This window comes from Myxocyprinus asiaticus, chromosome 31, assembly GCF_019703515.2.
Source record: "Myxocyprinus asiaticus isolate MX2 ecotype Aquarium Trade chromosome 31, UBuf_Myxa_2, whole genome shotgun sequence".
Lineage (NCBI taxonomy): Eukaryota > Metazoa > Chordata > Actinopteri > Cypriniformes > Catostomidae > Myxocyprinus > Myxocyprinus asiaticus.
The window spans coordinates 42,950,225-42,973,736 of NC_059374.1; the positions used below are offsets into that span (position 1 = coordinate 42,950,225).

At 39.4% G+C, this 23,512-nt stretch overlaps 1 long non-coding RNA gene and 1 pseudogene across 1 annotated transcript; both read right to left on the reverse strand.

The window, feature by feature from the left end:
- The window catches only part of LOC127422187 (NLR family CARD domain-containing protein 3-like), a 116,340-nt pseudogene extending 100,489 nt beyond the window's left edge, over nt 1-15,851 (reverse strand).
- Nucleotides 15,852-16,014: 163 nt separating this feature from the next.
- Nucleotides 16,015-16,882, reverse strand: LOC127422634 (uncharacterized). Its single transcript, XR_007894205.1, has 3 exons — nt 16,765-16,882; nt 16,507-16,592; nt 16,015-16,427 (listed from the first exon to the last, which is right to left on the reverse strand). It is a non-coding gene; the product is annotated as an uncharacterized LOC127422634 (long non-coding RNA).
- Nucleotides 16,883-23,512: the final 6,630 nt, after the last annotated feature.

A 23,512-nucleotide genomic window follows, 5' to 3' on the forward strand; every position in this document is an offset into this window, starting at 1 on the left:
CAGATGGGTCGGTAGTAAAATATGGTGATAAACATGTCCCTTGAACTTTAAGATTTCAGATAGTTAAGAAACCCCATTTAAAAGGCATCATTGTGGAATCTAACCTTTTAATAAATAATATGAAATGGTGTGACTATATTTGTAATATTTTATTTAGAAAATATTATATGAACGCGCTAATTATATTTGAAAAAAATAACGTGTTAAAAACACGAATGCAATCAATCATGTCCCCGGACATTAAGCAAAATCACACTCGCAATCATGCGATATGGCCCTACATCAGCACTGCTGTGATTCGGCTGTAGGTAATCACAACTGTGCTGATTTAGGGCCATATAGCACGATTGCGAGTGTGATTTTGCTTATATACAACAGTTCAATGAACAAGTACAATTTAAAAAATTAGGAAAAACTCAGTATGGTCATAAAACGCATTTGTGTGTGGAACTACTTTATTATGCAACGGATCAAAATCTGCCATTGCTGATTCAAACCAAATGATGTGTCCAAGCCTTCATTAGTAATTCAAAAATGTCACTTCAGAAACAGTATCACGGCTTGTGCTGTTTCTACCAAGTTATTGGATAAACAAGGATGGATGGGTGTGTGTGTGTGTGTGTGTGTGTGTGTGTGTGTGTGTGAGAGAGAGAGAGAGAGAGAGAGATGGAGCGTGTGCGATCACCTGTAGCCACTCCCAAGCAGAGATGCTGTCAGCTTTCTGAAGATCAGCTTTTTCAGTGGAAAAATAGCCATCCATTATTTCGCGGTAGCCGGTGCGCAAGAAACCGCAATCTCCTCCGCCGTTTTATACAGCACGTCCTCTCCGATGTGGAAACTCCAGTAAGAGGTAAGCGCCTTGAGTTGTGTAATTAATCAGTCTGCTGTGTCTCAGCTGTGATGAGCTGTACTGCTGAAGTTGTTCGTTTAAAGCCGTTTAAAGCTATTTCCTAGCTTTAGTAGTGTAGTAGTAATACAAGCGATCACGTAGAGCTGTTGTATGTAAACACTGACTGATGCAGATTCACTTCACTTCATCAAGTGGCTCATATTACACACAAAAATGATCTTTTGCCACCACCTGCTGGCTAACATATGCAATGTAAAAAAAATACATGTAAGAGACACATATACAGTAACTCTTAACACATATGCGCTACTCTTACACTTTAGTATAGAACAGCATGAACACAAGCGGAGTGATACACACAGTGAAGCGTCTGAGTGATGATGGTGTCAGACCATCAGTGCTCATGGAACGTCTCTCGTCCAATCAGATTCGAGGACCGGAACTAACTGTTGTATATTAAGGAATATTCCTTCCATCTGAGCAATTCAAGCTTGTAGTACCATCTGTTTCCTCCAGGGGGCAGTAAGTGAAACTCACAGTATAGGCAACGTGCAGCTTATACAGAGAACAAACCACACTTACTGACAGCAGACAGAACAAGATGAGAACACGTTCTTGCATACAAACACAGCTTGATGGAGCGCAAATCTGAACGCAGGGATCTCAAGACGTGTCTTTCTAAGATTCAAACTTCGTTTAACTTGACACAGTGACTTAAAAACAGTATGTTTAAGACGCAACACAACCGAGACGCTCCAAAAGCGTCCGTATGACCCAGGTGTACATTGACGCGTCCTTAAACAAGCCCTTATAATAAATCTCAGACTGATTGACGAATTCAGTTGCAAAATGGACTGCTGTGAACTGTAGGCCTTATGTTCAATAATATGGAAATAAACAATATTTTGCATTCTAAAGCCACTTTTTATATTGTCTTATTTAATGCTTCACTTGTGTGGCAAAATAATGTAATGCATTTTAATTATCTAATTTTATTAAAAAAAAAATTTATAATATATTTTATGTATAATTATATAAATATAACTATTTATAATTATTTAATCATATGTTGAATTAATGTTATTTGAGGGGCTTCTCAGCAAATATTTATGCAGGCTATGTGATTAATTGCGATTAATTGCGATTAATTCGATTAATTAATCGGCATACCATGTAATTAATTTGATAAAAAATGTTAATCAATTGACAGCCCTAGAAAATATATTTGAATTTGTCAATTGCCTGAAAAAAAAAACTTGTCCTCGTCATCTGGTACACCACTTCTATGACGTTTTCAGTTATTTATGTGTTTATTTTTTTCTCATTTTTTTTTTTCCTCATGTCAGGCAAAATAAGTAAGCAAAGCAAAATAAGTCATTATTAATTTATACATAAAAGACATTTGAAAAGTACCAAAAATAAATGAAGGTCTGATAAAACATTTACAAGTCAGTTTTAATGTGACCTTCATATAAAAATTATACACTTCACCATTACATTTATTTTATTTTATTTTAATTGCAGTATATACTGTATGTTCTGCTGACTGCTGTCATTAATATGCGATGTCATAAGCGGGTCGTGGTTTTGACACTTAATGATGTGCTATTGCTAAGCAACAGAATACCAAATGAACATTTAGAGTAGAAAGGAATAGTTATGTCCTCTTAATATTAATGCTGTTTAGAGATTAAGTGATTGTGTTTGGATCACAAGCGCTATGAAAATTTGTCAATAACATGAAGTAAACAACAAAAGATATGCATGTTCAAGATTTTATTAAGAATTTATTCCAATTTTCAATAAAACTTTTAACAACCATCATGATGACAAACTAAACAGGTATTTTTGTCATTACGCAACCATCTGGTACTGCATTTGGTTTGGTTATAACTCTAGAATTATAGTCCTAGTTGAGTATTTTCATTTAGTCTAAATCAGCTGATAGTTGAGGGTAGTTTTGTGTAGCACATAGGGGTATGCAGCGAAGCCATTTTCTGTATTTGTATCTATATCTGTTCATATGACAAAATGATCTGTATCTGCATCTGTCTCTGTATTCGGATAGAACCGGGTGTGGGCGGGGCTTAAATCAGAAGTGTGTCAAAATTAAATGAAAATTGACATTTTTAAGTGTTACTCTTACATTTATAGTTTCTATGAATAAAATATGCCTTATATATGCCTTTTCATAATAAAAGCCTAATAATAATAATAATAATAATTATTATTATTATTATTAATTAATTATTATTAATTATTAATAATAATTATTATTGTTATTATTATTATTATTATACAGTTATTATTTAAAAAAATATTCTTTTATTCTTTTTTTCTCACCAGATGAAGCTGAATTTATTGGCTACATTAACTGTGGAATATGTTGTGGTTTCTCCTGGTATTTCAGATATTAATATCTGCATATTTTTACTTTTATTTTTTTAGTGTTGCTACTTATTCATGGCTGTGTTGCATTGTTTGCTGGGTGTGCACTGTACTGGTTTGGGTATTAGTTTGTATGTATTATCTGTATGTGATATTTGTGATAATTTATTTTGTGACAATTAACATACAATTAACTGTGCATTTTCGGGCCTGGGTAGCTCAGCGAGTATTGACGCTGACTACCACCCCTGGAGTCGCGAGTTTGAATCCAGGGTGTGCTGAGTGACTCCAGCCAGGACTCCTTAGCAACCAAATTAGCCCGGTTGCTAGGGAGGGTAACCACCTCGTGGTCGCAATAAATTGGTTCTCGCTCTCGGTGGGGTGCGTGGTGAATTGCACGTGGATGCTGCGGAGAATAGCGTGAAGCCTCCACACGTGCTATGTCTCCGCGGTAACGCGCTCAACAAGTCACATGATAAGATGAGCGGATTGACGGTCTCAGATGCGGTGGCAACTGAGATTCGTCCTCCACCACCCGGATTGAGGCGAGTCACTACGCCACCACGAGGACTTAGAGCGCGTTGGGAATTGGGCGTTCCAAATTGGGGAGGAAAACTTTAGGAAATATTGGCTGCACAGATTCATAAATTCGTTGTAATTCTGGATATGTTTATTTAAAATGTCGCTTTGAAGTCATTATCCGTGCCTTTCCGAATAAGATATTCGGTTTCGGGAACATCCCTAATAGCACAGCTATGCTCTGTTTACAAGTGGTTAATGTGGCATTGTTCCACATATGACGTGTTGCTAGTGAATCGTTGTATTGTTTCCTCATTTGTTTTATTTCATCGAATGTGTGGTTTGGTTTTTTGATTTCTCCAACCTGCTAACTAATCCATTTCACACCATCTGACTGCCGAGTGTTTTGTCTGAATAATCAAAGAATTAAAGGCCCAAAACTTAAGGCGGCTCTTTGTGTCTCATATAAGCAGCTCTGGCATGCTAATGAACTGTTGCTAATTTCATAGCAATTAGCATCAAACACAAGCGCGATGCATCTTACCCTTCAGCAAAAACCTGAAAATCATTTTAATTACTCCCCAGAGACATGTCATGCATTAAAATAGAGGAGACGTGTACCTTTGGGCATCTAAAAGTTGATTTAAATTGACAGAATAAAATCTGGTGTGCATTTTTAACCAACAGTAAGAGACGTGAATTGTCACGTTGTTTTGTTATATCTGTCTGTCTGTCTGTCTGTTTACAACTCAAAAAGTTATCTTTCTTTCAGCATATAAGCCGGTTTACTGGTCTTAGTTGGTATCCATCCACCTCAGTGAATCCCTGACAGAAGAAACATAGACTTTATGGTTAAAAGAGTCAACAGTAAACTAACTTTGACAGCTGAGACAGTTGCCCCTGGAATAACCTGAGGTCAAATGACTGTCTCAAGGTGTTTGTAGGGCTGATGGATCTTACTTGACCAAGTCCAGGAAGTCATATTACATCATCTATTCAAGTAAAATCACCTCATGGTGTTTTACACTGTGGTTTTACCTGAATTTTCTGCCTAAAAGCAGTTTAAAGGCATCGCACAACCTCCTTTTCTTAACAAAAATGACATTATTGATTGAAAAAGTGTTATTTTCCTGCAGCTTTTCTGTTGGATGTCAAGGCCTGTTTTGCACAGGGTCCTCATAGAACCAGATTATTCTCAGATGAGTCATTTAAAGCTTCTAAACAACTGTAGCAAAATCCACTGAGGCTTCTGTGACTCAAAAAGCTTTTGAGATGATTTTCACACAGAAGGACAGTGAAACAATGTTGGAACAGAAGAAAGGAGACTGTAAAGCAGATGAAAGAGAGGAAAGACAGGGAGGATGATGAACCACAAAGTCTCAAACAACAGAAAAGATGCAAAACCATTCCAGAGCAACCACAAACTTTCTGGACTGAGATCTTGTCTCATTGTGGGTATTTTGAAGCTCGTGTCAACAAATAATCTTGATGTATTTTATGAGCTGAAGTATTTTAAGGGGTTATGTTAGGAATGGTAATAAAAATGGTTTATAGTTACCTTAAAGCAAAATATAATGTCTATTCTTTTCTAATTTCATTTCATAATGAAAGCATTCAAGTAATGAACTTGATTTGTGTATCTTCTACCGGCACACTACCTGAATTTCTAAAAGTGAGAAATGTTTGCAGTACTTTTGTCGCCATCTGCTGGTAACTTACATCACATTTAAAATCCTTCAGGCTTTAAAATGTTAAACTGTTGTGAACTTTTAACCCTTAATTTTTGTCTTTTTCATTTTTGTTTTTTGATCATTTTGTCTGTGTTAATGCCAACGGCATAAAGTTTGCCAAAGGTGTGTATTTTTGATATTTCAACCTCAGTTCCTATAATACATCTATAATACACTGTGTACACAAAATAGTTACACTCAGGACCTTCAGGACAAAATTGTCCCCATTGAAACCCATTAAAACCGCAATATTTGATCCCAGTGACATTAAAGCATAAAATCATGAATTCTATGATATTATACTTTCATTCCGGAGCCCTGGCTTCAAAATTTACATTTTTAATATTTTCCACCAGATGGCGCCATTTTTCTCATGTTTAGCCTATGGAGCAAATACAAGCTTTTTACCTATTTTCTATTTGCTATATTATAGAGCACTGCAGGACAATTGAATAAATGATGCAGATAAAATTGTGTGTGTGTGTGTGTGTGTGTGTGTGTGTGTGTGTGTGTGTGTGTGTGTGTGTGTGTGTAAAAAACAACAGTGGCATTATGTAAACAAACTGGCATTTAAAGGGTTAAAATCCTGAAAATGAATGAATATTTGGTAGTTATGATCAGGACTGATGTTGGTTATAAAAATTAACTAATTGAAAGTGGAAAATAATATTAATATTTCATATTATTATGGCAGTTTTTTGAGTAACTTTTTTTATTGACACACAAGGGTCAAATAATGAATGCAAAGGATTTATTAAATTAATTGATTAATAAAGAATTAACAAATAGATAGTGTTTTACAGCATGTTTGTTCACAGGAAGAAACAGGTTTAATCTATTACATGCTGCCATTTCACTGTTGCATAACTGATTTGTGAGTTAATTATAATTATTGGTCTTTTGTTTTTAAAATTTTAAACAAAAATATAAATAAATAAAAAACAAAGTAGCTAAAATAGAGTTCACAAGAAAATATACAATTACACACAAATCCAGTATCAGATTGTGATCACTGTGGGTTCAGCATGTCTATATTTATCATCAGCTGAATCACTGTAAACTGGAGATCAGACTGCCATTTATTATCTGTAAGTACAAAAATACAATCAAATATGATGTTTGGAAAATTACTGCATTATTTGTTTTAAAAAGCTTAAAAATAAACTATTAGTACTGTCATATATTAAAAGCTTTGCCTAATTTTAATCAATAACTCTAATCTATCACCTCACATATAAACAAAAAAACATAATAGGGGCTCTTATTTTCGTGCCTGCACTAGGCGCAGCGATAAGCGCAATGCAATCCACCCGCAGATGATGGATTAATAATAATAATAGTATTAAGTTTATTTTGTGCAGGGCCTGTTCAAAGCTCAAAGACACTGTACAGAAATTAAACATAAAACATTAAACAGAGGAGCATATCAATTAGCAATGGTAGAGAAGCAAAGCATATTTCAAGCAGGTGAGACACGGGCGAGCAGGACGAGAGCCAACAGCCCCAGAGACGCCAACAGAAAACATACAACACATACATCACGGTCTGGAGCAGTGCAGGCGACAAACAGAGCAGAGGATGCATCGCATACAGTCCATTTACACTATCAAATTCTTATGAATGGGACAGTAAATGCAAACCAGAACCTATGGCGTATGTTCTACGCAGAAGTATAATTGGCATAGTATAAAGGCATAGCGCTCTTAAAATAGGGCCCAAAATACAGGTAGATAAATTACTTCACTATGAACAGTTTGAAGTACAGGGACCTACAAGCACATTTTTAAAATATAGTAAACAAGTGTTCTTGAAATGGAACTAAATGTATTTATTTTGGTGGAGATGCTGTGGATCAGACTTGTTGGTCTAGCACATTTACATTTATGCATTTGGCAGACGCTTTTATCCAAGTGACTTACAGTGCCCTGATTACAGGGATGATCCCCCTGGAGCAACCTGGAGTTAAGTGCCTTGCTCAGGGACACAATGGTGGTGGCTGTGGGGATTGAACCAACAACCTACTGCTTACCAGTTCAGTGCTTTAGTCCACTACACCACCACCACTCCTTTTAGAGTGCCCGGGCAACACCTTGAACTCTTCATCATGTTCCTCAAACCATTCCTGAACAATGTGTGCAGTGTGGCAGGGCGCGGTGTACCTGGTCTGCAACGATGTTTAGGTAGATTGCATGTGTCAAATTGAAGTCAACATGAATGGCCGGACCCAGGGTTTCCCAGCAGAACATTGCCCAGAGCATCACAATCCCTCCACCGGCTTGTCATCTTCCCACAGTGCATCCTGGTGCCATCACTTCCCCAGGTAAACAATGCACATGTACACGGCCGTCCACGTGATGTTAAAGAAAACGGGACTCATCGGACCAGGCGACCTTCTTCCACGGCTCCAAGGTGCAGTTCCGACGCTCGAATGTGTCACATCTCAAGGACTCCTCCCATAACCATCTTTAAAATTTCCTGTGACTTGTGCCACAGTAGACCTTCTGTCGGTTCGGACCAGACGGGATAGCCTTCGTTGCCCTCGCGCATCGATGAGCCTTGGGTGCCCAACACCCTGTCACCGGATTGTGGTTTGTCCCTCCTCGGACCACTGTCGGTAGGTACACGGTAGGTGCTGACCGGGAGCACCCCACAAGCCGTTTCAGAGATGCTCTGACCCAGTCATCTAGCCATAACAATCTGTCCCTTATCAAAGTCACTCAGGTCTTTACTCCTGCACATTCCTCCTGCATTCAACACATTGACTACGAGAACTAATTGTTCGCTTACCATCTAATCTACCCAAACCTTGACATCTGGCCTTATTAGGAGATGATCAACGTTATTCCCTTCACCTGTGAGTGGTCATAATGTTTTGGCTCACCGATGTATATTATCATAATGATCATTTTGCCATGACAAATGCTAAAGAGAAGATAAAAGAAGATTCAAGAAACATTTCTGATCATAATTCTGTACTGAATTATGATGACACATATGACAGTTCACCTGTTGTCCCATGTTGTTGCATGTCATTTGCATATACATCCTAAAATGATCAGCGATCATAAACAGCATTTATACACGTCACTACTTTTGCAAACTGTTCCGAGATGTCTGACAGAGAAGAAATAGTGTGCGGGAACACAGGGAGCACGCCAGAGGTGCACCGATCAGGACATTTGAGGCAGAAACTGATCACCAATATTTTAATACTGTGATCGGCTGATCCCGATCCAATACCCGATATTTATTTTTAAAGGGCTACCTGCCACACTTTTACTAGTTATATGCTGCAGTTATATGATTATGCCTCAAACTGTAAAATTGCATTCAATTTATATTCATTGTGAAATTCTAACATTTATTTCAATAGAAAACAGAATTGAAAACAGATCTGTTGTCAAAATCAAAGACCATTGTGACATATTTGCAACCAGTAAACACAATGAGAGCATGACACACAGCAGAGATACTTTAAAAAAATAAGAGAGATATATCCATTACAAGCTCCAAAACTGCTCCAGTGAGAAATCACTAGAGTCTATTAATTGTTTATGGTCTTTTTATTTATTTAATTTTTTGTAACTCAACTTATGAGTTGTTAAGCAACTGGGTGAAGACGCAGTGTTCAGAGAGGCTCAGGACCCAAGCGCAGAGTTAAAAATAAAGAAATGTATTAATACAAACAAAAGGGAAAAAATCAAACCAAAACTCCCACAATGGGGAAAAACCATAAATGTAAACAACCCCAAAGGGTAAAAATACAAAGTAAATATAATCCAGGCTGGTGCACGTAAACGGGGGACCGGATCCCAGGACTGACTGGACTGAACAGGAACAAGGTAGGACAAGGTATGTGACCATACACACATACAAGACCGACTGGAAAACCTGCACAAGGCGAACTGGCACTGGACAGCACACATGAGGAGACTAAAACAGGGAAGGAAATGAAACAGGTTAATGCAGGGCAGGTGTAACAAATGAACTAATAATGGGCAAACAAGGAGGCAGGGTATGACGTAAGATAGAGAGACACGCGGCAATACAGAAACAAAACAAAGTCACGTGCTCTCACAAGACAACAAAACACCCGAATGGCATGAGCGCACATCACCAAGACAATAAGGCAATATATGCCCATGCCAACCGACAAACAAGATGAGATAATGCGTAGCAACGCCAAACAAAGAGATGCCACGCATTCTCACACTAAACAAAACCTGCGCGATGCATGCAACAGGCGACAAAAACAAAACAGGACACCTATGCGAGAGTTTGGCCACACACAAACCCAATACCTCAGACCGAAGTGACCGAACCTCAGCCGAACGTGAAGACAGCTCACGACCCGGGCACACAGCGCAAAGCGAGCACAACGTGTGTCCACGGTCGCGAGAGGCAGACACAAAGACAGATAGAATATGAAGCATGAGAGTCCGGATCCCGACGCAGACCGAAACTGAACTAGACAGGGAAGTCAGGATCCAGACACCATAGTGGTTGCTAAAGTGTTATATTTGCTTTGTAGCACATTTATGCTACAGTATGTGGTAACTAGGGTTTTCTGGATGGTTGCTAGGGCATGCTATGCAGTTGTCAAGGTGATCTCTGCTGTGTGTTTGGGCGCATTGCTACAGTATGTGGTTGCCAGGTTGTTACTGTGCAGTTGCTAAGTTGTTTTCTGTGTTTTTTTGCACATTGCTCTGGAGTTGACAGGGTGTTCTAGGTGGTTGTCAGGTTGTTGCTATACTGTTTTTAAGTTGTTTTAACTGTGTTTCAGCCCATTGCTATGCAGCTGTCAGGGTGTTCTGGGTGGTTGCCTATTGCCCCAAATGAAAAGAGCCCACCCCCACAAGTCTCTGTTCTGGTCACTAATATGACTCAACTCCCTCCAATGTTCCAATTCTTATGGACTGTGGTGTTCATTTACACTCATCACATAAATACGATCATTTGAATGTGCCATTAAAGGGATAGTTAATTTAAAAATTCGATCCAAGATGTGTATGACTTTCATTTTGTTTCTGCAGAACACAAACAAAAAAAGATTTTCAGAAGAATATTGCCGTGAATGGTGGTCAGACTTTTGAAGATCCAAAAAGCACATAAATGCAGCATAAAAGTAATCCATAAGACTCCAGTGATTTCACCAATGTCTTCTGAACAGATTCAATTGGTTTTGGGTGAGAATAGACCAAAATATAACTCCTTTTTCAACTATAAACCTTGACATTAGCAGTCTCCTTGGCGATCATGATTTCAAGCTCGATTACACTTCCTATAGTGCCATCTAGGGCTCTGCGCATTCGTCAAGCACTAGAAAGTGAACTCAAGCTTGAAATCATGATCGTGCCTAGAGATTGCAATGGCAAGATATACAGTGAAAATGAGTTACAGTTTGGTTTGTTCTTACCCAAAACTGACTGAATCACTTCAGATTACATGGGTTTAACCACTGTAGTAGTATGGATAACTTAATACTCCCTTAATGTGCCTTTTGTAGCTTGAAATGTCTAGCCACCATTCACTTGCATTGAATTGACCTACAGATCTGAAATGTTCTTCTAAAATCTTTGTGTTCTGCAAATGAAAGAAAGTCATACACGTCTGGGATGGCATGAGGGTGAGTAAATGATGAACACCACCAATATGTTGCCGTTGGTTTAATGAACTGTTCCATAATTTATGCAATTTACCTGTACTTTTGATATTTAAGTAAATTTAAAATCAGTTACTTTAATATTTTTACTTAAGTCATTTTCTCATGAGCTACTTTAACTTTTACTTGAGTCAATTTCCATGAAGGTATCTTTACTTTTACTCAAGTATGACAAACGGATACTTTATACAACACTGCTGAACACATTAACTTCTATCATATTGGTTAAACTTAAACATTATCGCAACCCAAACCCTGACAACAAACCCTGATCTAAATGTGACAAATTGCCCGACTTCTACATATGAAAATTACACTTGTCCTAAGAGCACTGTTCTGCCTTTGGGTTAAATTGGGTTAAATCTACCCTTATCCTCATGTATGCCAATGAGGTTTCATTGTATTCACTTGTTTACCAAAGAACTATTCCAAAAATAGGATATTGTGATTTTATAAGAACACATTCAGCACAAATATATATAGCTTGAATTCTAGAGTGAGATCTCTAAATGTGCTGGCCTGGTGCTTTACCATCTTCCCACGCTGTGTGAATATGTATATAATGTGACACAAACAGAATTGCAAAACTAAACCTTGTTTTAGACAGCTTTCCAAACACGCCCAGTCTTCTGTTGAATAAACAAACAAATCTCCCCCCCACCAATTCACACCATTGGTTGAGTCAATAGCTGCGTTTCCACTATTGGGCAAATGAGGGTGTGCTAGTGTGTGCCAGGGCCAGTTGCGTTCCCACTGTTACTTCTGGGGCTTCATCATACCTCCTCGGGGCTATCGGGCAATGGCCTATGACCCGCTGATTACCCTTGGGCCAAACAAGGCCAACTGGCGATTGACGTCAGAGTTCAATGTCAAAGGGGTAGTTTCGCCTTTTAAAAAATTAATTCAGTACAAATCCATTAAAACACCAAATGGACAAAGTGGTGCCCAAAGAAATGACTTTCCATGGTTCAGTGAACTTTCATAGATGGTGTGCTGGGAAATCGTCCCGCTGTTAGTGGAGAGACCAATCGGGACACCATGGCAGTTACAGTCGGTGAGTTGTCAACACTAGCTTATCTTGCCGTTTACATTCGATATACACTCGCTATTCTAGAAAACAAAGTTTAGCAAATGTTGGCACTAAAATTACATTACAATAAAAACTGATATAAAACAGTGCATAGAGATTCAAAAACGTCTTCGGTGTGAATGACCCCTTAAGACTATATCCTGGTCTGAATTATTACATCAAAAACTATGAGAGTGTTTCTTTTTCACCAGTGATCTCACCTCAGTCTTTCCAGTTTACATTGAGGATTCCCCAGTCCAGCTGAGAGCAGCCGAATGTGTTTCCTAGATAATTTTTTGACAGATTGAGTTCTCTCAGATGTGAGGGGTTTGATCTCAGAGCTGAAGCCAAAGCAGCACAACCTTCATTTCTGACACCACAGCTTTCCAACCTGAAAAGACCATTGACAACCTCTTCACAGATCAGTGCCTGTTTAATGTTTTTCTACTTTTTTATCTTTATTTAGATAAATAGAGTTATTTGTGCTTAAATTTGGGTACTCGGCGATCCCCCAGGTGGATAAGGCGGTTGTGGTGCACCTGTGCCCGCAAAACGCCACCACCTGGCGTGGCCGCCCGAGACCCCCATCCAGCACCTGTAGCTCTGCGTGTGACCTTGTCTCGGCTCCTCAGCATAAAACCTGAATGAGTGGTTGCATACCAGCTCCTTTTATACCCGTATGTCCGGGAGAGTGGCATGCAAATTCCACTCGCCAATTCCCATTGGCCTTTTTTCAAAAAGCAGAGGTGTTTGGGGCTCCCAAGAGTGACCCCTAGTGTCACTACATCGACACAGTTCCCTCCATCAGGGAACGGAGGTTACGAAAGTAACCAGGACGTTACATTCCCAGTGCATGTAAAACGGACTGCTTCATGGAAATCAAGCAAACTAAACTCAGAGCACCTCCTGAGATGGTCAAAGATAATTTTCAGCGTTCACATGTACGACACTATTCCTGCAAAATGTGGTCAAATGACTGACATAGAAGAAAGAGTGAGATCTCTTCACATGCGTTTGTTCTGTGAACACACAGCAAATCAGACACATGGACCAACTGCTTTTTTTTCATGTGTCTAAAGGTATTTGTTGTTAAACCCTCACTGAGCATATTATTAGGAACACAATGGTCCTAATAATGTGCCCAACATGGTCTTCTGCTGTTGTAGCCCATCCGCCTCAAGGTTTGACATGTTGTACATTGAGATGTTATTCTGCTCACTACAATTGTACAGAGGGGTTATCTGAGTTACCGTAGCCTTTCTGTAAGGTTGAACGAGTCCGGCCATTCTCTGTTGACCTCTCTTATCAACAAGATGTTTCCGTCCGCAGAACTGCCACTCACTGTGTTATGCTGGACAACGTGGTTTGATCCCAAAAGCAGGACACTGACAAAGGGAGAGTGAGTTTGATTAGATGAAAAAAATTAACTGAGGAACTGGGATGAGCAGATCTGTGGCTGTTGACTAGGCGTGGCAGGCTGGGTGAGGATCAGGGCTGAGGACAGTGGAACAGGAACAGGCAGGCAGCGAGAGCGATGGACCTGGGGCAGAGGAGATAGCAGGGAAGTCGAGGCAAAAATAAAGAGCAAATAAAGTTATTAGATAATTGTATGTAAAATTTTGAACTGTTGTTAGTACTTGAGATACTGGCACCACAATTGGCACAAGGGATATTGAGACCAACCCTAATCAGTGTGCCAACTTTTTACCATATGCTTCTAGGGGCTTCTATATAGACTCTTATTTTATGGATATAATTTTAAAAAAAGTGATGGTGTGTAGTGATGGTTCTCAGAGTTACTTACTGAGCTGATCTGGATTCTTTAACCACAGGCAACAGACACTGAAGAACTTCATCACCTTTATTTTGAACTCCAATAAAATCCTTCAGTTTAAATACATTCATCTCCTGATCTGATGTCAGCAACACAAAAATTAAAGCTGACTTTTACTGTTCCAGGTTTCAGATAATGTTTGATTTCCTGCAATAATGACTCATCACCTAGTTCATTGAGACAGTGGAAAAGATTGATGGATTTATCTGTAGAGGGATTCTCCCTAATCTTCTGTTTGATGTATTTAACTGTTTCCTGTTTACTGCAGGAGTGTCTTCCTCTCTGTGACAGTAGCTCTTGTAAGACAGTCTGATTGGACTCCAACGAGAGACCCAGAAGGAAACAAAGGAAAAGGTCCAGATGTCAAGTCTTACTCTGTAAAGCCTCATCCACTGCTCTCTGATGCAACTCGGATATTAAAAGCTGTTTCGATGAATAATATTTATTAATCTGGGCCAACAATCTAGAGAACAGACGTGATTTGTAATCAGACACATTTATGTTATTGTTTATAGCAGAGAGGTTCACATATAGAGCTGCAAGATGTTCCTTAATGCTCAGATGAACAAAACAGCACACTTTTCCCTTGTACAGTCCAAGCTCCTCTCTGAAGATCTGAGTGCATAATCCTGAGTACACTGACGCTTCTGTCACATCAATGCCACACTCTCTCAGGTCTTTCTTATAGAAGATCATATTGCCTTTCACAAGCTGCTCAAAAGCCAGTTTCCCCAGTTTGAGGATCATGTCTTCATCTTTCACTTTCTTTTTGTAGTCCTTCTCATGTTTGATGTTTGTCTGAATGATCAGGAAGTGTGTGTACATTTGAGTGAGAGTCTTGGGGATCTCTTCACTCTTTGCTTCACTCAACAATCTCTCTAGAACAGTGGCTGAAATCCAGCAGAACACTGGGATGTGACACATGATGTCGAGGCTCCTTGATGACTTCAGGTGTGTGATGATTCTATTGGCCAGACTCTGATCTCTGATCCTCTTCCTGAAGTATTCCTCCTTCTATGGGTCATTGAATCCTCGTACCTTTGTCACTCGATCAACACACTCAGAGGGGATGAGATCAGATGCAGCTGGTCTGGAGGTGATCCAGATGAGAGCTGAAGGAAGCAGATTCCCCTTGATGAGGTTTGTCAGCAGCACGTCCAATGAGGCTGATTCACTTACATCACAAAACCTCACATTGTTATGAAAATCCAGAGATAGACGACACTCATCCAGACCATCTAAAATGAATAAAACTTTATGTTCATCACTGGACATATTCGTTTGTTTTGTTTCATTGCAAAAATCCTGAAGCAGATCTGAAAGACTGAGTTTCTTGCCCTTCATCAAATTGAGCTCTCTGAAAGGAAGTGGAAATATGAGGTGGACGTCCTGATTGGCTTTCCCTTCAGCCCATTCCAGAATGAACTTCTGTACAGAGACTGTTTTTCAATACCAGCGACTCCCTTTGTCAGCACAGTTCTGATGTGTTTGTCTTGTCCAGGTAAAGGTTTGAAGATGTCATTGCATTTGATTGATGTTTCCTCTGTTGCTGTTCTCCTGGATTGTGTCTCAATCTGTCTCACCTCATGCTCATTATTGGTCTCTCTCATTCAGGAGTGCTTGGTGTCCCTGCTTTGCTGTTCCCTCACACAAACATTGAAACTTTTCCATCATTGGATTTGATTTGATTGTGCTTTGGACTTTGATAAATTGAGATTCATGACTGTAAAAGTTTGAGCAGATTAAGATTTAAATAACAGATAATTACATAATTTAAAGGGGTAAATGTATAGGATCATAATGAGTAAAATAAATCAACATCTAGATAGGTAAAGTGAGTCAAAACTTTGATGTTGGCTTGCCAAAGCCTGGTCTGTAATTTTAAAACTAGTTATTTAAAAATGTGAAGTTATAGATAGATGATAGTGTAGTGGGGTTGAGAATGAGGCACAGACAAAGGCAAATGCTTTAATGTACCCTGAGGGGCGTTTATTACAAGAAGTGTGACTTTGTTCAAGTGGTGCAGATGACAGTGCTGAGAGTGGCTTGAAGTGCTTGTGTATTTTTCCTTTGCTCTTCCAGGTGCGGGTTACTTGTTAGATATTGCTCTTGTGTAGCATAAACTTTCATGTAAGACATAGCGGGGTTTGATTTGTGAGTGAATCATTTTTTTGAGACTCTTCTTTTTAATGAATTGGTCAAAATGTTTCACAGATTGGTCTAAACAAATGCATAAAATTAAAAAAAAAAATGACCTCAGACCATGTGATGTGTCTTGACTAAATTTTATTGGCATGTCCAAAGAGTCATCACTCTTCATAGACACACTGCTGGGGTCCAGAGAGTTTGGTCTCGCCACCTGTACTGGACTGCTCCTAAGAAGGAATTTTAAACACTTGAACCTTGAATTGTAATTGTAACTAGTTTTTAAACATTTGACTTTAATGACATTACCTGCATCCTGGAGAAAAATCTCCGTTTCTGAACGTTTGTGTGTCACCCATCAGTCATCAGTTGGATCTGACGAGTCTTATCTCCTCCTGAAGTGATATAACAACAGTGATTAACATTCTGATGAAGCTTATAACTGTGTGAAACATCTTGCAACTAAATGCAATATCAGTCTATAATATGCAAATAATCAATATACAAATGATCAGTGTAGCAGCGACACTACTAACTTAATTCTTCAGTAGTGTGACAATATATTACCTGTTTTATGCTGCCTTCATGTGCAATCCTACTTCCCACTTCTGAAATCAAAATTACTTTATGAGTACATCATGTTCAAGTTCAAGTGGTTTGTTGTCCACAAAAAAAAAAAAAAAAACAAATGCAAAGAACATTATATAGTACAGTTAATTGTTTTATTGGGAACATAGCACATGCACAAGCAAAAATGGGCTTGTTGTAACCCGAATCATTTGATAAATGATTTTGAATTGTGTGTATATATACAGGTGCATCTCAATAAATTAGAATGTCGTGGAAAAGTTCATTTATTTCAGTAATTCAACTCAAATTGTGAAACTCGTGTATTAAATCAATTCAATGCACACAGACTGAAGTAGTTTAAGTCTTTGGTTCTTTTAATTGTGATGATTTTGGCTCACATTTAACAAAAACCCACCAATTCACTATCTCAAAAAATTAGAATATGGTGACATGCCAATCAGCTAATCAACTCAAAACACCTGCAAAGGTTTCCTGAGCCTTCAAAATGGTCTCTCAGTTTGGTTCACTAGGCTACACAATCATGGGGAAGACTGCTGATCTGACAGTTGTCCAGAAGACAATCATTGACACCCTTCACAAGGAGGGTAAGCCACAAACATTCATTGCCAAAGAAGCTGGCTGTTCACAGATTGCTGTATCCAAGCATGTTAACAGAAAGTTGAGTGGAAGGAAAAAGTGTGGAAGAAAAAGATGCACAACCAACCGAGAGAACCGCAGCCTTATGAGGATTGTCAAGCAAAATCGATTCAAGAATTTGGTGAACTTCACAAGGAATAGACTGAGGCTGGGGTCAAGGCATCAAGAGCCACCACACACAGACGTGTCAAGGAATTTGGCTACAGTTGTCGTATTCCTCTTGTTAAGCCACTCCTGAACCACAGACAACGTCAGAGGCGTCTTACCTGGGCTAAGGAGAAGAAGAACTGGACTGTTGCCCAGTGGTCCAAAGTCCTCTTTTCAGATGAGAGCAAGTTTTGTATTTCATTTGGAAACCAAGGTCCTAGAGTCTGGAGGAAGGGTGGAGAAGCTCATAGCCCAAGTTGCTTGAAGTCCAGTGTTAAGTTTCCACAGTCTGTGATGATTTGGGGTGCAATGTCATGTGCTGGTGTTGGTCCATTGTGTTTTTTGAAAACCAAAGTCACTGCACCCGTTTACCAAGAAATTTTGGAGCACTTCATGCTTCCTTCTGCTGACCAGCTTTTGAAAGATGCTGATTTCATTTTCCAGCAGGATTTGGCACCTGCCCACACTGCCAAAAGCACCAAAAGTTGGTTAAATGACCATGGTGTTGGTGTGCTTGACTGGCCAGCAAACTCACCAGACCTGAACCCCATAGAGAATCTGTGGGGTATTGTCAAGAGGAAAATGAGAAACAAGAGACCAAAAAATGCAGATGAGCTGAAGGCCACTGTCAAAGAAACCTGGGCTTCCATACCACCTCAGCAGTGCCACAAACTGATCACCTCCATGCCACGCCGAATTGAGGCAGTAATTAAAGCAAAAGGAGCCCCTACCAAGTATTGAGTACATATACAGTAAATGAACATACTTTCCAGAAGGCCAACAATTCACTAAAAATGTTTTATTGGTCTTATGATGTATTCTGATTTGTTGAGATAGTGAATTGGTGGGTTTTTGTTAAATGTGAGCCAAAATCATCACAATTAAAAGAACCAAAGACTTAAACTACTTCAGTCTGTGTGCATTGAATTGATTTAATACACGAGTTTCACAATTTGAGTTGAATTACTGAAATAAATGAACTTTTCCACGACATTCTAATTTATTGAGATGCACCTGTATATATATAAAAACACTCTTTTTACTGTTAAAAATACTGCTGTCCCCCATTTGTCCCCTGTCATCATGCATCTGTCCTTGTTTATATATTTTTTATCAATGCTCAAAAAAAATATTTAGTATAAGATACCTTGCAATTAGGTGACTGTGACTCATAATCAGACAAAAAACTGAAGGCCCCCTTCATTGTACGAGTTGGTATCGCCCAACTAGTGTTGCGCAATCCCCCTCTAGCGTAGACAGTGTTTTCACGTGGTACCTGTTACTTTTCTCAGCGCTGGCCAGGATGGGCCAATCACAGTTGTTTATTATTACGGGATGAGGATTTACAAAAATGCTTTTATAGATTCACAGGTATAAATCCTTGCAATTATCAGTTTTTATTAAAAAATAACTAACCATTTAAAATGTCTGCAATAAGAACATTCTGAGGTTTAAACGCGGATGCATGGAGGATTCGGTTTTCAGAGCATCAAGCGCCCCCTGCAGGAATAAAACTCATAAAAGTCAGTGGCTGACAACATGTGCAATGTCGGTCTCTAGGTCTGTAACCCACACAAAACTTTTGTAAGAATTTAGAAAACATTAAATATATCACATGAGTCAAATATGGAGTCAGTGAAGATGTTAAAGGCATCCATAGAAATGATCAGTTGTTTTTTTTACAAGTTGAGGAAAGAAAGCATTGCAGATGAGCAGGTAAGAATTGTAAGGGCTTATTTTTTTCTGAAGAATTAACCCTTTTGGTTTTTCTGAACGTTTGATATCATACACTGTGTATAAATATTTAAGAGTATGGAATGAATATAATTATATATTTATCTGTGCATCAGTTAGAACTTTTTTATGCACTGTGTAATGTGTTGTAAAAAGTCTATGTGATGTCCTCTCTAGTATAGTCAAAAAAAATGTGTGTGTGTGTGTGTGTGTGTGTGTGTGTGCATGTGCATGTGTGTTCGGCATTGTGGATGTGTTATAGTCTCACTACTTTGTGTGTGTGTGTGTGTGTGTGTGTGTGTGTGTGTTCTGCATTGTGTAGATTTATTGATTTTACTTGACAAATAAAATAAATGTCTCTGTGTTATAGTCTCACCCATTCATTTCCTATGGCAAGTCAAATTTGAGCCGAACACAATGAGTGTTTCACTTTTTTTTACAGCCACTTACGCTCATCGAATCAAGTCAATTTTGTGTGTGTGTGTTCAGATGGCAACTGTAGGAAAAGTCTCTAAGCATTGTACCACTCAGGTGAGGGAAACCATTTTTATTAAAAAAAAAAACTAAAATGATTCGGGTATTTGACTGCAACTCGTGAGAAACTACAGAATCCAAAATTGCTCATTTGGCCAATAAGACTCAGTTGCAAACAATAAAGTAACATAATGATGTTGCTGGGGGGGGTTTTAACTATGGGGAAAGCAAATGATAAACTAAGAATTAATGCATATTTCTTTTCTTTCTTTTTTTTTTTTTACTTTTTTTTTTATGTAACGTTACAATACTTTGAAATATGTACCAATTATGGCAGTTGCATCCAGTGGTGTAGACAAGGGTGGGCCGGGGTGGGCCTGTGCCACCCAAATTGAACCCATGCCCAGAATATTATAGATTATTCTTTGACTTCAATTATATATTTATAAATAGTTTAAAATGCATAAATTCTAATTTCTGAAAGTGTAAAAGAACTGTTTGAATGTGCCGCTTCTCTGTTGTCTCTGTTGAAAAGTTGGTAAAAAAATCCAAAATCCAAAAGTAATTTCCTGGCTACGCATTTGGTTGTATCTGTATTATAACAGGAAATACTGTTCTTGTTATTTATGGAGCTCTAGAGGGGCAAAGTGGAATTAAGTGCCTCTCTCATGAAAAATAGCCATATGAAATCAAATCAGACTACACTTTAAATTATAGTTTACAAATCTGTGAAACAAACCAACAACATTTAGACCCTTTACATTTAAAACTAACGTTTGGTTACAAATGTGATCTATACGATTAAATGGGTTGGAGTTTCTCCTATCACTTAAAGAAACTTTAACATGCATCAAAAAATCTGAACACTCACCTCAATAAAAATGTTATTAGTCAAAATGTTCAGCGTTTTCCATCATGTACCCTTTTATTCCTAAAAGGCTATTAACAGTAAACACTTTTTTCTGAATTAAAAAACCTTTTTCTGCTGTTGTGTACAATGGTGTAGTAGAGTGAACGTCTGAAAACCTGCTTCTTCTTTTCGAAGTCTAAAAAATCTACTTCTACTTTCGTCTGCACCAGGATTTTTTAACAGGCTGGGCTTCAGCTGGCCCCCCTCTGCACAGCACCAGAGATTTTGGCAGATTACTCTAGACAGGACAAACACCCCATAGTATCCCTGCATGCAGAATTCTGTAGAAACATCCGAGGAGTTCAGAGAAGAACACCTACTAATGCATGCCGGGCCGAACTAGGCAGATACCCCCTAATTATACATATTGAAAAATGATCCCTCAAATTCTGGACACACCTAAACTGAAGTTCTCCTAACACACTGCAACATGAAGCCCTTAAAACCCAAGAGCTGAAGCCTAAAACCAGTCCCCTTTATCAGCTGACTCTGAAACTCGCAAACACACTAACAACTAACAAACACCCGATCGCAACTATATGTAACCCGATCCTTCCGATGGGTGAATATCCGCAAAGCCGTGGGTCCAGACGGCATTCCGGGCCACGTCATCGGGGTGTGCGTGAACCAGCTGGCTGGTGTTTTTACGGACATTTTCAACCTTTCCTCTCTTTATCTGTAGTCCCCACATGCTTTAAAACATCCACCATTGTGCCTGTTCCAAAGCAATCCAAAATAACTTGCTTAAATGACTGGCGTCCTGTTGCTCTGAACCCCATCATCAGCAAATGCTTTGAGAGACTAATCAGAGATTACATCTGCTCAGTGCTGCCTCCCTCACTGGACCCATTGCAGTTTGCTTACCACAACAACCGCTCCACTGATGATGCCATTGCATCTACAATACACACTGCTCTCTCCCACCTGGAAAAAAAGAACACTTATGTGAGAATGCTGTTTGTAGACTACAGCTCAGCATTCAACACCATAGTGCCCTCCAAGCTAGATGAGAAACTCCGGGCTCTGGGCTTAAACAGCTCGCTGTGCAGCTGGATCCTGGACTTCCTGTCAAGCAGACGCCAGGTGGTTAGAATAGGCAGCAACATCTCCTCATCACTGACCCTCAACACTGGAGCCCCACAGGGCTGTGTTCTCAGCCCACTCTTGTATTCCCTGTACACACATGACTGTGTGGCAACACACAGCTCCAACGCCATCATTAAGTTTGCTGATGATACGACGGTGGTAGGTCTGATCACTGACAATGATGAAACAGCCTACAGAGAGGAGGTGCACACTCTGACACACTGGTGTCAGGATTACAACCTCTCCCTAAACGTCAGTAAGACAAAGGAGCTTGTGGTGGACTTCAGAAGAAAAGACAGAGAACACAGTCCCATCACCATCAATGGAGCACCAGTGGAGAGAGTCAGCAGCTTCAAGTTCCTGGGTGTCCACATCACTGAGGAACTCACATGGTCCATCCACACTGAAGTCGTTGTGAAGAAGGCTCATCAGCGCCTCTTCTTCCTGAGACGGCTGAGGAAGTTTGGAATGAACCGCCACATCCTCACACGGTTCTACACCTGCACTGTGGAGAGCATCCTGACTGGCTGTATCTCCGCCTGGTACGGCAATAGCACCGCCCACAACCGCAAAACACTGCAAAGGGTGGTGCGAACTGCCAGACACATCATCGGAGGTGAGCTTCCCTCCCTCCAGGACATATACACCAGGCGGTGTGTGAAAAAAGCTCGGAGGATCATCAGAGACTCCAGCCACCCGAGCCATGGGCTGTTCTCACTGCTACCATCAGGCAGGTGGTATCGCAGCATCAGGACCCGCACCAGCCGACTCCATGACAGCTTCTTCCCCCAAGCAATCAGACTTTTGAACTTTTGATCTCTCATGATCAATATACATCAGCACTGCACTTTATTACTCTTATTATCTCACACTGGACTGTCATAAATTATATTCTCTCTTAACAACACACTGGCAACTGACTATCAACCGACAGCCTGAATGTCAATACAGTACAATACAACATACTGTATATTTTATATATACTATTTTTATTGTATACTGTGTATTCTATATTGTTTATATGTGTATTCTATATTGTGTGTATTGTATAATGTACATTGTATATTATTATTGTATATTGTGTTGTGTGTAATTATGTGTTTATTAGATATGTAAATTGAGATGTGTAAATCTGTTTATTGTAAATTGGTATATGTCTCATCACTGTCATGACTGCTATGTTGCTCGGAACTGCACCCAAGACTTTCACACACTGTTGCACTTGTGTATATGGTTGAGTGACAATAAAGTGATTTGATTTGATTAATATCATAGAATTCAGGATTTTATGCTTTAATGGCACTGGGATCAAATATTGCAGTTTTAAATGGGGACATTTTTGTCCTGAAGGTCCTGAGTGTAACTGTTTTGAAAAATGAAAAAGACTAAAATGTCCCGAATGGTCGCACAAGGTTTAAAATTGAAACTGAAATTTTACTTTGACAGTTCTTCTGAGTGCGGGCGGGTGATGTGTAATAAAGTGCAGTACTCAGTGCGGTCGACAGGTGTCAGTAGTGAACTGCAGTACTCAGTGCAGTCGACAGGTGTCAGTAGTGAGCTGCAGTACTCAGTGCGGTCGACAGGTGTCAGTAGTGAGCTGCAGTACTCAGTGCGATCGACAGGTGTCAGTAGTGAGCTGCAGTACTCAGTACGGTCGAGAGGTGTCAGTAGTGAGCTGCAGTACTCAGTACGGTCGAGAGGTGTCAGTAGTGAGTTGCAGTACTCAGTACGGTCAAC